General features: G+C 35.1%; 1 protein-coding gene across 1 annotated transcript in view; it reads left to right on the top strand.

Annotated features, from left to right (window-relative positions):
- Window positions 1-964: 964 nt before the first annotated feature.
- Window positions 965-23,007, top strand: part of LOC142233168 (SEC14 domain and spectrin repeat-containing protein 1-B) — a 237,324-nt gene continuing 215,281 nt past the window's right edge. Inside the window, exon 1 of the mRNA XM_075303999.1 lies at window positions 965-1,196. The gene's annotated coding sequence lies outside the window, so the exon portion shown is untranslated. The remainder of the gene's footprint in view (window positions 1,197-23,007) is intronic.

The following is a 23,007-nucleotide window of genomic DNA, read 5'->3' on the forward strand; positions in this document are numbered from 1 at the left end:
TACTCCTTGTGCAGAATTTCAACCAAATTGGACCAAAACTGTGGCTTTTAGGACCATATTAGTCCATATCGGGCGAAAGATATATATGGGAGCTATATCTAAATTTGAACCGATTTCAATCAAATTTTGCACACTTGACTATACTACTAATTGTACTCCTAGTGCAAAATTTCAACCAAATTCGGCCAAAAATCTGGCTTCTTGGGCCATATAAGTCCATATCGGGCGAAAGATATATATGGGAGCTATATCTAAATCTGAACCGATTTCAATCAAATTTTGCACACTTGACTATACGACTAAGTGTTATGTTTGTACAAAATTTCAAGCAAATCGGTATAAAACTCTGGCTGCTGGGTCCATATTAGTGCATATCGGGCGAAAGATATATATGGGAGCTATATCTAAATCTGAACCGATTTCTTCCAAAATCAATAGAGTTCTATTCTGACCCAAATTAGGAACATGTGCCAAATTTGAAGGAGATTGGACTTAAATTGCGACCTAGACTTTGATCACAAAAATGTGTTCACAGACAGACGGGCGGACGGACGGACGGACAGACGGACATGGTTATATCGACTCAGAGACCCACCCTGAGCATTATTGCCAAAGACACCATGTGTCTATCTCGTCTCCTTCTAGGTGTTACAAACATATGCACTAACTTATAATACCCTGTTCCACAGTGTGGCGCAGGGTATAATAAATAAATAAATAAATAAATCAGGTTTAAATATTTATTATCTCTATAAATACAAAAGAAAATATCAAATGGAATGACACTCACACTCATACACACACCATCATATCTTAAATATCAATAATAAATAAAATTCCTATGCAACTCCAACATGTTTGATGCAGACCATATCAAACCATTCATGGCCAAATGAAGTAAAGAATTTTCCAACTGGCCTGTATTTCCAAATCCAACTTCAGTCTTCATTTTAAGCCGCGAACATTTGGATGTGCTCAAAGTCGGGCGATTTGTGGCGACTAACCGCGGGTTAAAAAAAAAAAAAAGAATTCAATGTTTATCTAAAATAAAACTATTAATAAATCTTTAGAAAAAAAAATAACAAAAAAAATATATACATACAAAGATAAACATAAAAAGTGTGTGCCTACGTAAAACAAAACTCCGAATAGCTTTCAATATTGTGCTGAAAAAGAGAAAGAAAAAAATGTAAAAGGTGATTTTTTTTTAAGCCGAATATGGCATTAAATTTGAAACCAACAAACAACCACAACAAATTGTAGGTTGATGGTATGTTACTTGAAATGTTGACAATTGAAAATGTTGACAATTGAAAAAAAATATGCAAAAAGTACAAAAAATAAAATTATTTTAAACAAAATACAAACAGGTTTCATTACAAAAATATATGTTTAATATGAGTTTTCTAAACCTGATCTATGCCAACAAAGCATTGCTACAAGGCAATGATATTGCTAGAGTGATTAAATTTCATATATACATATGAAAAATATAATAATAAAAATAAAATAATAATTTAAACAAAAAATTTTATCAATTTAATTTAAATTTATATGTCATTTTTGTGTCATGATTTTCGCAAATAAGAATTTACATGTGCGTGATTTAAAATAAGATCAAATAAATCAAGAAGGTATTTTTTGTCATTGGAAATTTTGAACGTGTTCGCTATAAAAATCATTAGAATGTGTGCTATAGAAAATGTTCGTGATGTCTTTACATGCATGAGCTTTGTTATCGGCTCCATTGGTTCTATGGAATGTTAAGTGATTGCCACCATTTCAATATCTGTCAATTCACTTTGAAGTGTTTTTCTACGAATTTCGATAATTTTGTTGAATATTTTAAATCATTATATAAAAGAAGAAGTCTATACGAAGACGCGCAAAACAAAGGACGCATAAAACCGTATCCTTCAATATAAAAACACAGCAATACTAAATAATCTTCACACAAAGAAATTTCATTAAAATTTAGCCAACTAAACTTTTTCATTAGGACAAAGAAAAATGTTTATTAATAGTATGATCCGTGTCGTTATTAAATAAAAACTTCATTATAGCAATTTAAATTTCATTGTATTTATGAATTTTTTATTTATGAATAAAAACTTATTTCGCAATAATATAAGAAGCATATTCTACAGGTGTTGAATACAACTTATTAGTAACTAAACTTCTGGTGATTTCGATTACAATTAAAAGTGCTACAGTTCCCAAATTAGTTTCAAAATTCACCGTATTCTACACTAGCAAGAACTATTGAATGATGCTATCGTTTGGATTTAAGGAAAGTGCTGTAATACTAAGCCAAAACCTTTATGCAGAGACTATTTACTTTTGAATGGATTTTTCGAGATATAGGGGCAGGTACTGTTGCAGGTTTTCTTGGATCACCACCATGATGTTTGGCAAAACTATCGACTTTTAATTTTTTTTTTTTGAAAATCGAGTAAGTAAACCGAATATGAGGCATATCGATTCACATTTCGATATACCCCCATATAGACCGATCTTCCAATTTGACTTCTTGACTTTCTAGACACCGCAATTTTTATCCGATTTGCCAAGAGGTATTTTAGATAAATAGGTGTAGCGAATATGGTGTAGATCGGTCCATGTTTTGGTATAGCCCCCATGTCCCAGCAAAAAAAAGCGTCGCCAAAAAAGTAATGAATATGTTCTGTTTGGATCCGGAAGTGGTGCAAAATTGCCGCAGAAGCGATGAATTTAACATGGGCTTGTCACAGGACGGAAGTCCTCTATTTCAACAGCCGGTGCACTGAATTTGGATCACTTCTTTTGGTGTGATCCGAATTCATTGTTTTGGATGTTAATTAAAAAATTCTGTGATATTTTGTCAAATAAATAATTTTTATAATTTTTTATAATTTTTAATAGATTCTAACGCTTGTCTGAAACGTTTGACCCCAAATATTTTAAAAAATTCACAATTTTTATACCCACCACCATAGAATAGTGACGGGGGTATAATAAGTTTGTCATTCCGTATGTAACACATCGAAATATCGATTTCCGACTATAAAGTATATATATTCTTGATCAGGGAGAAATTCTAAGACGATATAACGATGTCCGTCTGTCTGTCTGTCTGTTGTAATCACGCTACAGTCTTCAATAATGAAGCAATCATGCTGAAATTTTGCACAAACTCGTCTTTTGTCTGCAGGCAGGTCAGGTTCGAAGATGGGCTATATCGGTCCAGGTTTTGATATAGTCCCCATATAAACCGACCTCCCGATTTGGGGTCTTGGGCTTATAGAAATCGTAGTTTTTATCCAATTTGCCTGAAATTTGAAATCTAGAGGTATTTTATGACCATAAAGAGGTGTGCCAAAAATGGTGAGTATCCGTCCATGTTTTGGTATAGCCCCCATATAGACCGCTCTCCCGATTTTACTTCTTGAGCTTATAGAAACCGCAGTTTTTATTCAATTTACCTGAAATTGGAAATCTAGAGGTATTGTAGAACCACAAATACGTGTGCCAAAAATTTTGAGTATCGGTCCATATTTTGGTATAGCCCCCATATAGACCGATCTCCCGATTTTATTTCTTGGACTTCTAGAATCCGAAGTTTTTATCCTATTTGCCTGAAATTGGAAATCTAGAGGTATTTTCGGGTCATAAAGAGGTGTGCCGAAAACGGTGAGTATCGGTCCATATTTTAGTATAGCCCCCATAAGAACGATCTCCCGATTTAACTCCTTGGGTTTCTAGAAACCGTAGTTTTTATCTGATTTGCCTGATTTTAGGCTCACAAAACGTATATCGGATTTTAGGCTCACAAAAACGTGTATCGGATTAAGTTTTTATCGGTCCATTTCGTAATGCCTCCATATAGACGGACTTCACTTCTTGAGGGTGTAGAAGGCGCACTGATCATGAAAATTGCTTGAAACTCAATGTAAAAATTCCAGATTTTACTTCTACAGATTTAAGATTTCAAATCAAGACGTTATTTTATAATTTTCTTGCACACTTACAAGAGATGTTAATGATTCCTCTAAAACTCAAAATTTGGAAAAAATTTTCTATAGAAATAAAATTTGGAAAAAATTATCTATAGAAACAAAATTTTGTCAAAATTTTATTTCTATAGAAATAAAATTTGGAAAAAAATTTCTATAGAAACAAAATTTTGTCAAAATTTTATTTCTATAGAAATAAAACTTTGACAAAATTTTCTATAGAAATAAAATTTTGCCAAAATTTTCTATAGAAATAACATTTTGACACTGTTTTCTATAAAAATAAAATTTTGGTAGATTATTTTTGGCTCGAGTGGCAACCATTATTATAGACCGATATGGACCAATTTTTGTGTGATTGGGGATCGGCTATATATAACTATAGACCGATATGGACCAATTTTGGCATGGTTATTAGCGGCCTTATACTAACACCACGTTGCAAATTTCAACCGAATGGGAAGAATTTTGCTCTTCCAAGAGGCTCCGGATATCAAATCTGGGGAACGGTTTATATGGGAGCTATATATAATTATGGACTGATAGGAACCAATTCCTGCATGGTTGTTGGATACCATATACTAACATCACGTACCAAATTTCAACCGAATGGGAAGAATTTTGCTCTTCCAAGAGGCTCCGGATATCAAATCTGGGGAACGGTTGATATGGGGGCTATATATAATTACGGACCGATATGGACCAATTCTTGCGTGTTTGTTAGATACCACATTCTAACACCATTTTCCAAATTTCAACCCGATCGGATGAGTTTTGCTCCTCCAAGAGGCTCCGGAGGACAAATCTGGGGATCGATTTATATGGGGGCTATATATAATTATGGGCCAATGTGGACTAATTTTTGCATGGTCACCAGAGAACAAATACCAACACCATGTACCAAATTTCAGCCGGATTCGATGAAATCTGCTTCTCTTAGAGGCTCCGCAAGCCAAATCTGGGGATCGGTTTATATGGGGGTTATATATAATTATGGATCAATTTTTGCATGGTTGTTAGAGACCATATACTTACACCATGTACCAAATTTCAGCCGGATCGGATGAAATTTGGTTCTCTTAGAGGCTCTGCAAGCCAAATCGGGGGATCGGTTTATATGGGGGCTATATGTAATTATGGACCGATATGGACCAATTTTTGCATGGTTGTTAGAGACCATATACAAACACAATGTACCAAATTTTAGCCAGATTGGATGATATTTGCTTCTCTTAGAGCAATCGCAAGCCAAATTTGAGGGTCCATTTATATGGGGGCTATACGTAAAAGTGGACCGATAGGGCCCATTTGCAATACCATCCGACCTACATCAATAACAACTACTTGTGCCAAGTTTCAAGTCGATAGCTAGATTCGTTCGGAAGTTAGCGTGATTTCAACAGACGGACGGACGGACGGTCGGACATGCTCAGATTGACTCAGAATTTCACCACGACCCAAAATATATATATTTATGGGATCTTAGAGCAATATTTCGATGTGTTACAAACGGAATGACAAAGTTAATATACCCCCCATCCTATGGGTTAAAATTACCCATTAAAAATGTGAAAAAAGCGTGTTATAAAAAATTGATTGAAGAGAACTTCCTGTGTAGTTAAAATAAAGAACATCATTTGGAGTACATCTTCTCGAAGTGCTTTTAAAGTTGTGCTTTTGGAAGAACTTCCAAATTTTTTTCTGGGGTGTTAAGTCTCGCGATTTCCATGTTGGTATATATGCATGTTTGCTTGGCAGTGTATCTGTCATCAAATCCACCTGAAATATATTTTCAAATAACGAAGAGTTTTCACAAGAAACAATTATATGATTTGACTCATTATAGTGGGTATTTAAGATTCGGCCCGGCCGAATTTAATTCTGTATTTACTTGGTATACCCTTCACCACTACTGTGGTACAGGGTATAATAAGTTTGTGCATTTGTATGTAACGCCAAGAAGGAAAAGTCTGAGACCCATGTCCGTCTGTCTGTGTGTCCGTTTGTCTGTCTGTTGATGTATTTTTGTGTGCAAAGTACAGCTCGCAGTTTTAGTCCGATTGTCCTAAAATTTGGTATGGGGTCCTGTTTCGGCTCAAAGACGATCCCTATTGATTTTGGAAAAAATCGGTTCAGATTTAGATATGGCTGCCATATATATTTTTCACCGATCTGGTCATAATTGGCGTGTATATCAACCGATCTTCCTCAAATTCCGAACATCCGAATATTTTATGAGTCTCGAAAAACTTGCAAAATATCATCCAAATCGGTTCAGATTTAGATATAGCTCCCATATATAGCTTTCGCCCGATTTACACTCCTTTGTCCACAGAGGCCAATTTTTTGCTCCGATTTAGTTGAAATTTTGCACAGGGAGTAGAATTAGAAGTATAGCTATGCGTGTCAAATTTGGTGGAAATCGGTTCAGATTTAGATATAGCTCCCATATATAGCTTTCGCCCGATTTACACTCATTTGCCCACAGAGGCCAATTTTTTGCTCCGATTTAGTTGAAATTTTGCATAGGGAGTAGAATTAGCATTGCAACTATGCGTGCCAAATTTGGTTGACATCGGTTCAGATTTAGATATAGCTCCCATATATATCTTTCGCCCGATGTGGACTAATACGGTCCCAGTAGCCAGAGTTTTACCCTGACTTACTTCAAAATTTGCACAAGCGGTACTTTTAACGATACTATTGTATGTGTCAAATATGGTCAAAATCGATTCAGATTTAGATATAGCTCCCTTATATATCCTTCGTCCGATTTGAACTTATATGGCCTCAAAATCCAGGGTTTTGCCGTGATTTGCTTCAAATTTCGCACAAGGAGTACGTTTAGTAGTATTGGTAATTGTGCCAAATTTGGTTAAAATCGGTTCAGATTTAGATATGGCTCCCATATATATCTTCTGTCCGATTTGCACTCATATGACCAGGGGGGCCAAAGTTATACTCCCATTTACGTGAAATTTCGCATAGATAGCAGAATTATTATTCTTACTATACATGTCAAATTTAGTCAAAATCGGTTCTGATTATATATAGCTCCCATATATACGTACACCAGAGTTGGGGAAATATGGTAGACTGTTACACATTTTAGACGCATTTTCAATGGAAGTTTCCTCCAATTAACTGGATAGCGTTAGCCGATTTAAATTTTAATTCTAGAGATTTTGTAGAAGTAAAAAAATTGTCTCATTTATATAGCTTCCAGCAAATGTGAAGTAGTTAAGATGGTAACACAAATTTTGGCCTACATAGGGGTGAAGGGTATAATATAGTCGGCCCCGCCCGACTTTAGACTTTACTTACTTGTTTTATTAATATTTGTTTTGTCATTCAAGACTGAAACAATGGTCGCTGTTTTTTGAAAGACTAAATTCTTAAATTTTGTCGAGAACAAATCAAAACATTTGTCTTAATATTTTAAGGAAAAATAGCTAAATTGTTCGAGGTATAAAAAAAGTTATTTTATTTATTTATTATTATGAATCCATTCCCAGGAAAAAATTAGAAGTACTTCCAAGGGCACAACTTTAAAAGCACTTCCGAAAATTTCCTCCCAAAGATGTTTTTTATTTAAACTACTCAGGAAGTTCTTTTAATTAAATTTGATTAAACCTATTTGAAACAAAAAAAGTTAAAATTACCTTCTAAAATATGAAAAAGCGAGTTACAACGCTTTTTTCATATTTGAGAAGGTAATATTAACTTTTTTGTTTCAAACAGGTTAAAACTGCTTAAGGATTAATAAAATGATAGAAATTATTTAAATTTTGTGTAATCAATTTAGTGCATTTTTCAAAATATTTGGGGTCAATTATTTCAAACAAGCGTTAGAATGCATTAAAAATCAATTATTTCTAAACATTGTTAATTTATGAAAATATCACAGATTTTTATACCCTCCACCATAGGATGGGGGTATATTAACTTTGTCATTCCGTTTGTAACACATAGAAATATTGCTCTAAGACCCCATAAAGTATATATATTCTGGGTCGTGGTGAAATTCTGAGTCGATCTGAGCATGTCTGTCCGTCCGTTCGTCCATGCAAAAATTGATCCACATCGGTCCATAATTATATATAGCCCCCATATAAACCGATCCCCCGATTTGGCTTGCGAGGCCTCTAAGAGAAGCAAATTTCATCCGATCGGGTTGAAATTTGGTACGTGGTGTTAGTATATGGTCTCTAACAACCACGCCAGATTTGACCTCCGGAGCCTTTTGGAGGAGCCAAAATCATCTGATCCAGTTGAAACTTAGTACGTGGTTTTAGTATATGGTCTCTAACAACCATGTACAAATTGGTCCACATCGGTCCATAATTATATATAGCCCCCATATAAACCGATCACCAGATTTGACCACCGGAGTCTCTTGGAAGCCCAAAATTCATCAGATTCAGTTAAAATTTAGTACGTGGTGTTAATATATGGCCTCAAACTCCCATGCAAAAATTTGTCGGTATCGGTTCATAATTGTATATAGGTCCCATATGAACCGATCCCCAGATTTGACCTCCGGAGCCCGTTGGAAGAGCAAAATTCTTCCCATTCGGTTGAAATGTGGTACGTGATGTTAGTATATGATATCCAACAACCATGCAGGAATTGGTTCCTATCAGTCCATAATTATATATAGCTCCCATATAAACCGATCCCCAGATTTGATCTCCGGTGCCTTTTGGAGAAGCAAAAATCATCCGATCTGCTTGAAATTTGGTACGTGGTGATAGTATATGATATTAAACAACCATGCCAAAAGTGGTCCATATCAGTCCATAATCATATATAGCCCCATATAACCGATCCCGAGATTTGGTTTTGGAGCCTCTTGGAGGAGCAAATTTCATCCGAGTGATTTGAAATTTGGTACATTGTGCTAGTATATGGTCGTTAACAACCATGCCTAACTAGGTCCGTATCGGTCTATAGTTATATATATTCCTCAGATAAATCGATTTCCAATCACACAAAAATTGGTCCATATCAAGTTCATAATTGTATATAGCCCCCATATAAGCGACCCCCATATTTCAACTGTGGCTCTCTACGTACCGTGAAAAAAGTCCATATCGATTCCTAATTATTTGTAGACTTAACTATACATAACTTTTTTGTCTAATATATAGCAAATATGGACTAACTCACAATTTAGAAAACGATGTTAAGAAGTTTTAAGATACCACAACCCAAGTAATTCGATTGTGGATGACAGTCTTTCGTAGAAGTTTCTACGCAATCCATGGTGGAGGATTCGGCCTGGCCGAACTTACGGCCGAATATACTTGTTTTAATTCACGTCCAAAACACTGAATTCAGATCATACCTGAAGAAGTGATGCATATTCAGTGTAACCTCATGAAATGGTGGAGATCGGTCCTAAGACAAGCCCATATTAAATTCATCGCTTCTGCGCCAATTTCGCACGGCTTCCGGATCTAAAAAGAAGATTTTCACTACTTTTTTGGCGACGCTTTTTTTGCTGGGTTCTTTTATTAACACTGATCGCCATTTGCTTAACCTGAACAGGTGTAGGGCCAAACATACATTCGTTTGTTCTCTCCAAGAATCTGGAATTTTTGTGGATTTCATGGACATATAAATCGAAAGTATTTATGAATAGATATTTGAATGACTTTTGTTTCTATCCAAGTGTGAATACATTTGCCATCATCTTTCATGGGGCTGAATAGGGAGATTTTTATTGTTAGGAGAGTTTTTAATTAATTAGACTGCCAATGCCAATTTTTAATTAATTAGACAATGTAAAGCCACCATGCAATCATGATTACGACATCTTCCAATCTAATGTACACAATTTTACTCAAGTCACCAAAAACGTCAAACGCTATATAAATCTTCTATATTTCTAAACAAGTATATAGAGCAGTAAGTTCGGACGGGCCGAATCTTAAATACCCACCATCATGAAATATTATAGTTTCCTTTGAAATGCCAGGGGGATTTGATGACAGATATTCTCCCAATTAGAGCAGTTCAAATAGTACACTTCTCGAAGATAAATTTAAAGATTTTACCTATGAAGACTATATCAGATTCAGAATAATTTTTGATTGAGTTTTATAGGAATCATTAACATCTCTTATATTCAGTCCATTGTGATACCACATTGGTGAACTTCTCTCTTATCACTGAGTGCTGCCCGATTCCATGTTAAGCTCAATGACAAGGGACCTCAAGGGACGGCGTTCGACATTGCAGTGAAACCACTTAGAGAAGCTTTGAAACCCTCAGAAATGTCACCAGCATTACTGAGGTGGGATAATCCACCGCTGAAAAACATTTTGGAGTTCGGCCGAAGCAGGAATCGAACCCACGACATTGTGTATGCAAGGCGGGCATGCTAACAATTGCACCACGGTGGCTCCACGGTCTTAAACTACACTTAAAAAAAGTTTACTTGGATCTAAAGATTTTGACCTTACCTTAAGGATTTTGTTATTGATTCCGAGCCAAAGATGCGGCTTCTTTAAAATATAGACATTTTTTACGGACCTCCCTGGATTTAAATCTAGGATCAAATAAATTAAAATTGGAGACGGATCTCATTCATCGAGTTTTTATTTTCTTTTTGCGATATATTAATAAAGGTATTTATGTACAAACAAATTCCAATTTCAAAATCCAAATTATGCCAGGTACTTCAAAGTAAAAACAGTTTTTTTAATGCTAAAAAAACTTTAAACCAAAGATGCAAATCCTTAAAATAAGTCTTAGCCTGTATTTGAAGCGTTTTTATCTTAAATTTAAAAATTCAATATGTCAGTTGAGTTAAAGACGATTTCTTTAAATTAAAAATGTTTTTCTTTATTTTAAGGAAAATTTGCCTTACTTCGAAGATCTAAAACTTCAGCAGGGAGACGCAAAATTTCAAGATTTGTGTCCTAAATGTAATGAAAAAAATGTATGAAGCAAGGATTATAAACTTTCTTTTAATTAAAATGTCATTGTTTTAAATAATTTTGTCCTTAGCATTGCGTAAATTTTGAGTCCTACAATTTAAGTTGCATAATCTTCCATATTACGTCAATATTTTTTTCAGTGTATGTAGACCAACATTTGTGCTACCATCTCAACTACTTTGCTGGGAGCTATATAAAGGTTTGCATTTCTAGATACAAATACTTATAATGGAGAAAATTTTTTGTACTTGTACAAAATCTCTAGAATTAAAATTGAAATCGGCTAACGCACTGGAATGAAACACAATGTTAGTAAACAAATATAGGAAATATGAGCGATAGAATTTTTGCTATTCAGCAGTTACGATTTTACAAGGATATTGGTTAGATCTTGCCACGATATGTGGTCAAGTGTGGGTTGTGATATATTATTTGGTCAAGTCGGGCAACTTGGAGCCTTATTTAAAACTCAACCGTTCTTTGGAAAGTCTGCCATTAGTACAGTGTGTAGGATATGACTAAGATATGGGGAAATCATCACAGAATTTTGTGTAAAGTGTGGGAATTTGACCATATTTGTATAAACCGGAAGAACGAATATATATGAGGTTTTATCTAAATCTGAACCAAATTAGATCAAACTTAAATATCATATTAAATATATTCTCTGTGGAAACTATCCAGTCAATTGGAGGAAAATCCCATTGACAATGGGTCCAAAATATGAAATAGTCTATCATATTTTCCCAACTCTGGTATACATATATATGGGGGCTATATCTAAATCTGAACCGATTTTAACCAGTTTTGGCACACATAACGATATCATTAAACGTAACTCTCGGTCAAAATTTTAAGGAAATCACTGCAAAACTCTGGCTTTTGAGGCCATATAAGTGCAAATAGGACGAAAGATGTATACGGGAGCTATATCTAAATCTGAACCGATTTTTACCAAAGTTGGCACACATAACTATACCATTAAACGTACCTCTCGTGCAAAATTTAAAACAAATCACGGCAAAACTCTGGCTTTTTAGGCCATATAAGTTCAAATCGAACGAAAGATATATATGGGAGCTATAAGTAAATCTGAACCGATTTCAACCAAATTTGGTACACATACCGATACTATTAAACGTACTCCTTGTGCTAAATTTGAACCAAATCACGGCAAAATTCTGGCTTCTGAGGCCATATAAGCCCAAATCGGACGAAAGATATATGAGGGAGCTATATCTAAATCTGAACCGATTTTAGCCAAATTTGGTACACTTCCCGATACTATTAAACGTACTCCTTGTGCAAAATTTGAAGCATGTCAGGGCAAAACTCTGGCTTTTGAGGCCATATAAATTCAAATCGGACGAAAGATATATATGGGAGCTATATCTAAATCTGAACCGATTTAAATCAAATTTACCAACCAATGGTAGAATACCAATACTGCTCTCTACGCAAAATTTCACGAAAATTGGTAGTAAACTTTGGCCTCTGTGGTCATATGAATCTAAATCGGACGAAAGATATATATGGGAGCTATATCTAAATCGGAACCGATTTGGCTTATATTTTGCAAGTTTTTAGAGACTCATAAAATATTCGAATGTACGTAATTTGAAGAAAGTCGGTTGATAAACACGCCAACTATGACCAGATCGGGGATAAATATATATGGCAGCTATGTATAAATCTGAACCAAAATCAATAGCGCTTGTCTCTGTCCCAAAAAACCACCCTATGGCAAATTTGAGGACGATCGGACTTAAACTGCGACCTGTACTTTGCACACAAAATTACATATACAGACAGACGGACGTACAGACATACAGACAAACAGACAGACGGACATCGCTAAATCGACTCAGAATTTAATTCTAAGACGATCGGTATACTAAACGATGGGTCTCAGACTTTTCCTTCTTGGCGTTACATACAAATGCACAAACTTATTATACCCTGTACCACAGTTTTGGTGAAGGGTATAAATATGGGAAACATTTAAATCTGAAGCAATTTTAAGGAATCTTCGCAAAAGTTTTTTTATGGTTTATCGCTCGATATGTATGTATTAGAAGTTTATGAAAATTAGGGTCATTTTTACAACTTTTCGACTAAGCAGTGGCGATTTAACAAGGAAAATTTTGGTATTTTGACCATTTTTGTCGAAATCAGAAAAACATATCTATGGGAGCTATATCTAAATCTGAACCGATTTCAATCAAATTTGGCACGCATAGATACAATGCTAATTATATTCTCTGTGCAAAATTTCAACTAAATCGGAGCAAAAATTGTCCTCTGTGGTCTTATGAGTGTAAATCGGGCGAAAGCTATATATGGGAGCTATATCAAAATCTGAACCGATTTCAACCAACTTTGACACACTTGACTACACTACTAATTGTACTCCTAGTGCGAAATTTCAACTAAAATGGACGTAAAACTCTAGCTTCTGGGACCGTATTAATTCATTTCGGGCGAAAGATATATATGGGAGCTATATCTAAATCTGAACCGATTTCAATAAAATTTGGCACACTTGACTATAGTGCTAATTGTTCTTCCTATGCAAAATTTTAAGCAAATTATTGTAAAACTCTGGCTTCTTGGGCCATATAAGTCTATATCGGGCGAAATATATATGGGAGAAAATCAATAGGGTTTTATTCTGAGCCAAGACACATACTTGTGCCAAATTTGAAGTCGATTGGACTAAAACTGTGACCTACACTTTTATTACAAAATTGTGTTCACGGACATGGCTATATCGACTCAAGAGCCCACCCTGAGCATTATTGCCAAAGACACCATGTGTCTATCTCGTCTCCTTCTTCATATGCACTAACTTATAATACCCTGTTCCACGGTGTAGCGCAGGGTATAAACAGTGTTTTTCGTCCGTGTATACTTAACCTAACCTAACACTAAGGGCGAACCTTATTCAATAAACAAGTATATACGGCCGTAAGTTCGGCCAGGCCGAAGCTTATGTACCCTCCATCATGGATTGCGTAGAAACTTCATCTAAACACTGCCATCCACAATCGAATTACTTAAATTGCGGTAACGCTTGCCGATGGCAAGGTATCTTAAAACCGTCTAACACCATCTTCTAAATTGTATGTAAGTCCATACGTGGTATATATTAAATCAAAAAAGATCGATCCAATACGTATATAATTCAGTTTGAAAAGTAGACATACAATTTTGACAAAATTTTCTACAGAAATAAAATTTTAACAAAATTTTCCATAGAAATAAAATTTTCACAAAATTTTCTCTAGAAATAAAATGTTGACAAAATTTTCTATAGAAATAAAATCTTGGTAGGTTATTTTTGGCTCGAGTGGCAACCATGATTATGAACCGAATAAAATTTGAACAAAATTTTCTATAGAAATAAAATTTTGACAAAATTTTCTATAGAAATAAAATTTTGGTAGATTATTTTTGGCTCTAGTGGCAACCATGATTATGAACCGATATGGACCAATTTTTGTGTGATTGGACCAATTTTGGTATGGTTGTTAGCGACCATATACTAACACCACGTGCCTAATTTGAACCGGATCGGATGAATTTTGCTCCTCCAAGAGGCTCCGGAGGTCAAATCTGGAGAATGTTTTATATGGGGGCTATATATAATTATGGACCGATATGGACCAATTCTGGCACGGTTGTTAAAGATCATATACTAACACCATGTTCCAAATTACAACCGGATTGGATGAAATTTGCTTCTCTTGGAGACTTCGCAAGCCAAATCTGGGGATCGGTTTATATGGGGGCTATATATAATTATGAACGGATGTGGACCAATTTTTGCATGGTTGTTAGAGACCATATACCAATATCATGTACCAAATTTCAGGCGGATCGGATGAAATTTGCTTCTCTTTGAGGCTCCGCAACCCAAATCTGGGGATCGGTTTATATGGGCGCCATATATAATTATAGACCGATGTGGACCAATTTTTGCACGGTTGTTAGAGACCATATACCAATACCATGTACCAAATTTCAGCCGGATCGGATGCAATTTGCTCCTCTTTGAGGCTTCGCAACCCAAATCTGGAGATCGGTTTATATGGGGTCTATATATAATTATGGACCGATGTGGACCAATTTTTGCATGGTTGTTAGAGACCATATACCAACACCATGTACCAAATTTCAGCCGGATCGGATGAAATATGCTTCTGTTAGAGGCTCCACAAGCCAATTCTGAGGGTCCCTTTATATGGGGGCTATACGTAAAAGTGGACCGATATGGTCCATTTTCAATACCATCCGACCTACATCGATAACAACTACTTGTGCCAAGTTTCAAGTCGATAGCTTGTTTCGTTTGGAAGTTAGCGTGATTTCAACAGACGGACGGACGGACGGACGGACATGTTTAGATCGACTCAGAATTTCACCACGACCCAGAATATATATACTTTATGGGGTCTTAGAGCAATATTTCGATGTGTTACAAACGGAATGACAAAGTTAATATACCCCCATCCTATGATGGAGGGTATAACAAGTTTACAAAATTTTGATCAAGTGAAATGCTTTCGTATCAGAGCAATGTGTTTTCATTATTACGACGAAAAAAAATCACCATCTGAAGTTTAGTAAAAATATTTTTAGTGTAGATTTGCATGTAAAGTTTCGACCCTCGTTTTTTTCTTAGGGTTTTGCGGTTTTGTCAACCGACGGCATGAATTTATGATATGGAACGAGCTTTGTAGCGGTTTTTATTGCTGGCATCCAAACATAAAAACTAATGCGTGTGCGCTTGGTATCCAATGAAATATCCATCTAGCCGCAGATTGCAGCACACATGCAGAAAATTACCGGTTGCATTCATAAAGAGCTAAGATTCAACATCCAGTTATAGTCAATGCCACCCATATTAGATTACAATTAGTTTTCCATACTTGCATTCAAACAGGAATCTTACAATTCAGGCACTATTTTTTCATAAAGTTTACTTTTTACATGGAATAGTCATGTGACATTAAATAGTAAAGACTCACGTAGTTTTAGTAGTTCACGCGTTATACTCGCTGGAAGTTTATTGATTGAGTGAGTACGAGAAATCACAAAGTAACCCATTTGTATGTAAATGAAGGGAAACTATGTTCACGTTGCAGTCGCACACGCAAAGATAAAAATAAGTCGGGAATATAGGGCGAAAGTTCGTTCAGTCTGATTCTTATGTATCTTGCACAATTGTGCAGGGTAAAAAGTTATACTAAATTCACGAATTATTCGGGTTGTGGTAATAGTTGCCAATGGCTAGTTATCTTAAATTTGTTAATAATCTACTCTAACTGGTAAGTTAGTCGTAAAGAGTCTATGAGGGCGGTTCGGAAACTTCTTAGCCTATCAATGAAAGAGAATTGTTAGTTTTTCAAAAATATTTTTATTTTTCAATATAATCTCCTGAAACATCAATACACTTAGTCCAACGCTTTTCTAACAATTCTATCCCTTGATTAAAATACTTTTTCCTCAAGGTCTTCAAAATAGTGGTTTACAACTGTAATTGCATCTTCATTTGAGGTAAAACGCTTGCCAGCAAGGAATTTTTTTTAGATTTGGGAACAAGTAAAAGTCACTGGGAGCAAATCAGAAGAATAAGGTGGGTGGTCAAGCAACTCGTACTTTAATTCGTTGATTTTGGCCATTGTTAAAACACTCTTGTGTGCTGGTGCGTTGCCTTGATGAAAATTTTTTTTTGTGTTGTAAGCCAGGACGTTTTTCTCGAATTTGTACATTTAATTGATCCAAAAGGTTGCAATAGTACTCTAAATTTATTGTTTTAACCTTTTGCAGATAGTCAATCAATAAAATACCTTTGAAGTCCCAAAAAACCGTTGCCATAACCTTACCAGCCGATTGAATTGTTTTTGCCTTCTTTGGGGCACTTTCTCCAGCTTCAGTCCATTGTTTGGATTGATGTCTCATCAACAGTTAATAGGTTGGCTTATAAGTCTAACAAAGAAAAACACATTTTTTTTGTCAAAATTCGTTTTTATTATTCAACATAGTTCCCTTCAAGAGCGATACAACGATTATAACGACATTCAAATTTTTTGATACCATTTTGGTAGTACTTCTTCGGTTTTGCCTCAAAATAAGCCTCAGTTTTGGCGATCACCTCTTCATTGCAGCCAAATTTTTTCCCTGCGAGCATCCGTTTGAGGTCTGAGAACAAGAAAAAGTTGCTGGGGGCCAGATCTGGAGAATACGGTGGGTGGGGAAGCAATTCGAAGCCCAATTCATGAATTTTTGCCATCGTTCTCAATGACTTGTGGCACGGTGCGTTGTCTTGGTGGAACAACACTTTTTTCTTCTTCATATGGGGCCGTTTTGCCGCGATTTCGACCTTCAAACGCTCCAATAACGCCATATAATAGTCACTGGTGATGGTTTTTCCTTTCTCAAGATAATCAATAAAATTATTCCATGCGCATCCCAAAAAACAGAGGCCATTACTTTGCTTCCACGCTTCGGAGACGGTTCACCGGTCGCTGTCCACTCAGCCGACTGTCGATTGGACTCAGGGGTGTCCATCCATTGTCACATATCGACGGAAAACTCGGGTGTATTACGAGTTAACAGCTGCAAACACCGCTCAGAATCATCAACACGTTGTTGTTTTTGGTCAAATGTGAGCTCGCGCGGCACCCATTTTGCACAGAGCTTTCGAATATCCAAATATTGATGAATGATATGACCAAGACGTTCCTTTGATATCTTTAACGCCTCTGCTATCTCGATCAACTTCATTTTACGGTCATTCAAAATCATGTTGTGGATTTTTTTGATGTTTTCGTCGGTAACCACCTCTTTCGGGCATCCACTGCGTTCACCGTCCTCCGTGCTCATTTCACCACGCTTGAATTTTGCATACCAATCAATTATTGTTGTTTCCCTGGGGCAGAGTCCGGAAACTCATTATCAAGCCAAGTTTTTGCTTCCACCGTATTTTTCCCCTTCAGAAAAGAGTATTTTATCAAAACACGAAATTCATTTTTTTCCATTTTTTCACAATAACAAAAGTTGCTTCACAAAAGACGCTCTATCTCACAAACTAATTGACTTACAGACGTCAAATTTTGACTCGAATCATTTGAAGGTTGGTATAAAAATAATATGCATCTAATACTAGCGACGCCATCTATGTGTCAGACCGGGGACTTATCAGCCAACCTGTTATGAAACGACGCTTAAAACGATCCAAACAAGTTTGGGAAATGTTCATTCTTATGCGTTTTTGATCGACTGTTAACAAATGTGGCACCCATCTTGCAGAAAGCTTTTTCATCTGTAGTTCTTCATGCAAAATTAAATGGACTCGATCATTTGAGATGCCCATGATATTAGCAATTTCACGAACTTTTATTCGTTGATCATTTAATACCATATCATGCACTTTGGCTACAATTGTTGTTGTTGTTGCTGTTTTTGAACGTCCACTACGTGGTTCATCTTCAATGCTTGTACGACCACGACCAGCAACCCAATTTTTTACTGTTGCATATGAAGGAGCACTTTCACCTAACACATTCACCATATCATTATGAATTTCTTGTCCCGATAAACCTTTTTTATGTAAATATTTAATGACAGCACGCATTTATAATTTTTCCATTGTAAAAAAATTGCGGATGCGTCTTTTTTGAACACCTGTTTCTATATGAATGAGTTGCCAGATCGAAACAAAATTTAACATGTGTTCATAACAGAGATGGAAGTTTCCAAAACACTTAACTTTTTTCTGTTTATACTGCGCTTTTTGTGCTAGGCTAAGAAGTTTCCGAACTGCCCTCGTATGTTAGATAAAAAGACAGATTAAATATCTATATAAGCTACTTCAGCTCTTGATAAGTTTATATGTGCAGCCTATATATAATTTTGATAAGAGAGAAGTTCGTCACTTGTTTTATCACAATGGACAAGAGAGCGTAAAATAACGGGCTCTCACTATATCAACCTAACCCAACCTAGTATACCCCGAATCCTATGGTGGATGGTAAAAATAAGTAGCCAGCAAAAAAATTTGGATGTTTTTCCCAAGGCACAACTTTAAAAGAACTTCCGAAAATGTACTTTTATTTGAACTAGACAGGAAACTCGTTTGATTCAATTTTTTTATAACTAGCGTTTTTATACCCACTACCATAAAATGGTGATGGGGGTATAATAAGTTTGTCATTCCGTTTGTAACACATCGAAATATGAATTTCCGACTATATACAGTATATATATTCTTTATCAGAGAGAAATTCTAAGACAATACACGCACAGAAGAAACATGTTTGGACATGGTTGCCGCATCCATTTAATGCTTATCTAGAGCATGTAATTGTCGCGAAAACCATGTACTTTGTCTTTATAAAAATAATTTTCGAGCAGAGAAAAATTTATGCTGGCAATAAGCATTTAAATGGTTCTCAAATGCCGCAAACATGTTCTATTTTCCGGACCATTACCTGGTCCGGAAAATCATGTACCTGACCAATCAATTTTTTGACGTTTTTGCAGGGAAAAAAGTATTTTTATAGGTTACGTATAGACATGTCTAGAATCATAACATGACCATAAATAACATGTACGTTGCTTTCCTGACCATTTAATTTTTTAACTTTTTTGCAGCGAAAAGAATTTTATAAAAGCATTAGCAGGTACACACGATTTTCATTTTGCGCGTCAGTCGTGTATTAATGTATGATTGGAATGGACAGAGAATACGTAATTACTGTGTTTCGTGTTAATTTATTTATTCAGAAGTGGCACGTGGTTTTATGTGAACACAAAAAACGGAAGTGCAGGTGAAAAAAATTTACCTGGATTTTGTTCTGCATTTTGCTATAATTTACTTTTATTTGCAGTTACATGTACAAATAAATAAAGTTAATTTGGTGTTTTCTTTTCTCAAGTGCCGTCCTTCTTTCGACGACGAAAAAAAGTTTTTTCATAAAGATCAAAACATTTTAGGTTGTGACCATATTCTTTTAACTGGAAGAAAAACATTTTTGACGAATACCATAACATTTTTTATCATGACCATTGTCTTTTAATTCAAACAAAATTCTTTTTATCAATATAATAACATTATAGATGAGAACAATTTAATTTTCTTAGAACCATATTCACTGAGCCAACATAGTTGCAGTTGAAAATGTTACATGGTCGCCGCAAAAATAGCTCCTATCATACTATTTTGCTCTTCGAATATGATCGTGACAATCATGTTTCTTCCCTGCGTGTAACATATAACCATGTCCGTCTGTCTGTCTATAGTAATCACGCTACAGCTTTCAATAATGACGTTATCGTCCTGCAATTTGGCACAGATTCGTCTTTTGTCTGCAGACAGGTCAAGTTCGATGATGGGCTATATCGGCCCAGGTTTTGATATAGTCCCCATATAAACCGACTTCCCGATTTGGGGTCTTGGGCTTATAGAAACCGTAGTTTTTATCCAATTTGCCTGAAATTGGAAATCTAGAGGTATTTAAGGACCACAAATAGGTGTGCCGAAAATGGTGTGTATCGGTCCATGTTTTGGTATAGCCCCCATATAGACCGATCTCCTGATTTTACTTCTTGGGCTTCTAGAAACCGTAGTTTTTATCCGATTTGCCTGAAATTTGAAATCTAGAAGTATTTTAGGACCACAAATAGGTGTGCCGAATATGGTGTGTATCGATATATGGTTTGCTATAACTCCCATATAGACCGATCTCATGATTTTACTTCTTGAGTTTCTAGAAACCGTAGTTTTTATCCAATTTGCCTCAAATATAAAATCTAGAAGTTTTTTAGAAGCATAAATAAGTGTTCGGAATATATTATGTATCGGTACATATTTTGATATGTCCCCCTTATAAACCCGCCCTCAAGATTCTGTGGGTTTTTTAGAACCACAATTAGGATTTCCAGATTTTACTTCTCGTAATCATTTGAATAATTGGGGTAAACGTCTACAGATTTTAGATTTCAAATCAAGGCGTCATCTCATTATTTATCTTGCATGCTTACACGAGATGTTTATAATTCCCCAAAAACTCAACCAAAAATGGTTCTTATAAATCCAGAATCTGATTTAGTCTTCATAGATAAAATCTTTAAAATTATCTTCGGGATGTGTACTGGTTGAATTGATCTGCTTGGGAGAATATTTATCTGTCATCAATCCCCCTGAAATCTTATATATTATCAAGTAACCCGCAACGAAAAAGAGTTTTCAAAGGAAACTATTATATTTGATTTATTTGATTGATATTTGGTGGTGGGTAGTTAAGATTCGTCCTGGCCGAAGATACTGCTGTATATACTTGTTTATATTTAGTGGGTAGTTTTACATTTTTTTTTTTTGTTTCAAATGGGTTAACAACAGAGTAAGAATTAATAAAATGGTACAAATTATTAAAATTTTGTCGAAAAAATGCTAAATCCAATCGAGAAAAAATTACGAATTTTTGAAAATATTTGAGGTAAAACGTTTCAAACTAGCGTTAGAATGCATTAAAAACCATAAAAAATTATAAAAATTATTTAATTGGCAAAATATCTAAAACTTTTTGGATTTTTGCCGCTGTTGTTGTTTTCTCACCAAACATAAAATTATTGTTGAAATCGAATACAAAATGTTCGAGAAAATAACATGGTTGCGAAAGCATATTACATCCCAGCAAAAAAATTTGGAAGTTCTTCCAAAGGCACAACTTTAAAAGCACTTCCAGAAGATGTACTCCCAATGATGTTCTTTATTTTAACTACTAATGGGTAATTTTAACTTTTTTGTTTCAAATTAGTTAAAAACAGTTTAAGAATTCATAAAATGGTACAAATTATTTAAATTTTGTCGAAAAAATGCTAAATCCACTCTTAAAAAAAATTGTGAATTTTTGAAAATATTTGAGACCAAACGTTTCAGACAGGCTTTAGAATCCATTAAAAATGATAAAAAATTATTTATTTGACAAAATATCACACAATTTTTTAATTTACATCCAAATCTCTAAATCACACCTAAAGAAGTAATGCAATTTCAGTGCAAAAGCGTTTGAAATGGAGGACTTCCGTCCTATGACAAGCCCATGTTAAATTTATCGCTTCTGCGTCAATTTTGCACCACTTCCGGATCCAAAAAGAACATTTTCATTACTTTTTGGCGACGCGTTTTTTTGCTGAGATGTTCACTGTCCAAAAATAAAAAAAGCCTGTACTGGATTCGAAAGATTTTGAGCTTCCCTTAAGAGTTTTGGTATGGAATCCGACCCAAAGATGCGACTTCTTTAAAAAAAATCAATTTTTAGCGACCTATCTGGCTTTAAATCTAAGATCAAGAAAAACAAAATTATGATACAGATCTCAATTTCGAATTTTCATTCACTTTTTATATATTAATGCTATTCACGTACAAAAATCCATATCACAACGGATACTTCAAAGAAAATCAATTTTCCTTAATTCCAAAACAAAAAAAAAAAAAACAAGTAAGGAAAGTTTAAAGTCGGTCGGGGCCGATTATATTATACACTTTGTAGATCTAAATTTTCGATACCATATCACCTCCGTCAAATGTGTTGGGGGCTATATATAAAGGTTTGTCCCAAGTACATACATTTAAATATCACTCGATCTGGACAGAATTTGATAGACTTCTACAAAATCTATAGACTCAAAATTTAAGTCGGCTAATGCACTGGGGTGGAACATAATGTTAGTAAAATATAGGAAACATTTCAATCTGAGGCAATATTAAGGAAATTTCGCAAAAGTTTATTTATGATTTATCGCTCGATATATATGTATTAGAAGTTTAGGAAAATAAGAGTCATTTTTACAACTTTTCAACTAAGCAGTGGCGATTTTACAAGGAAATGTTGGTATTTTGACCATTTTTGTCGAAATCAGAAAAACAAAACCGATTTCTTCCAAAACCAATAGCGATTGTCTTTGTTCCAAAAACGACCCTATGCCAAATTTGAGGACGATCGGTCTTAAACTGCGACCTGTACTTTGCGCACAAAAATACATGAACAGACAGACAGACAGAC

This window comes from Haematobia irritans, chromosome 4 (assembly GCF_050003625.1).
Source record: "Haematobia irritans isolate KBUSLIRL chromosome 4, ASM5000362v1, whole genome shotgun sequence".
Lineage (NCBI taxonomy): Eukaryota > Metazoa > Arthropoda > Insecta > Diptera > Muscidae > Haematobia > Haematobia irritans.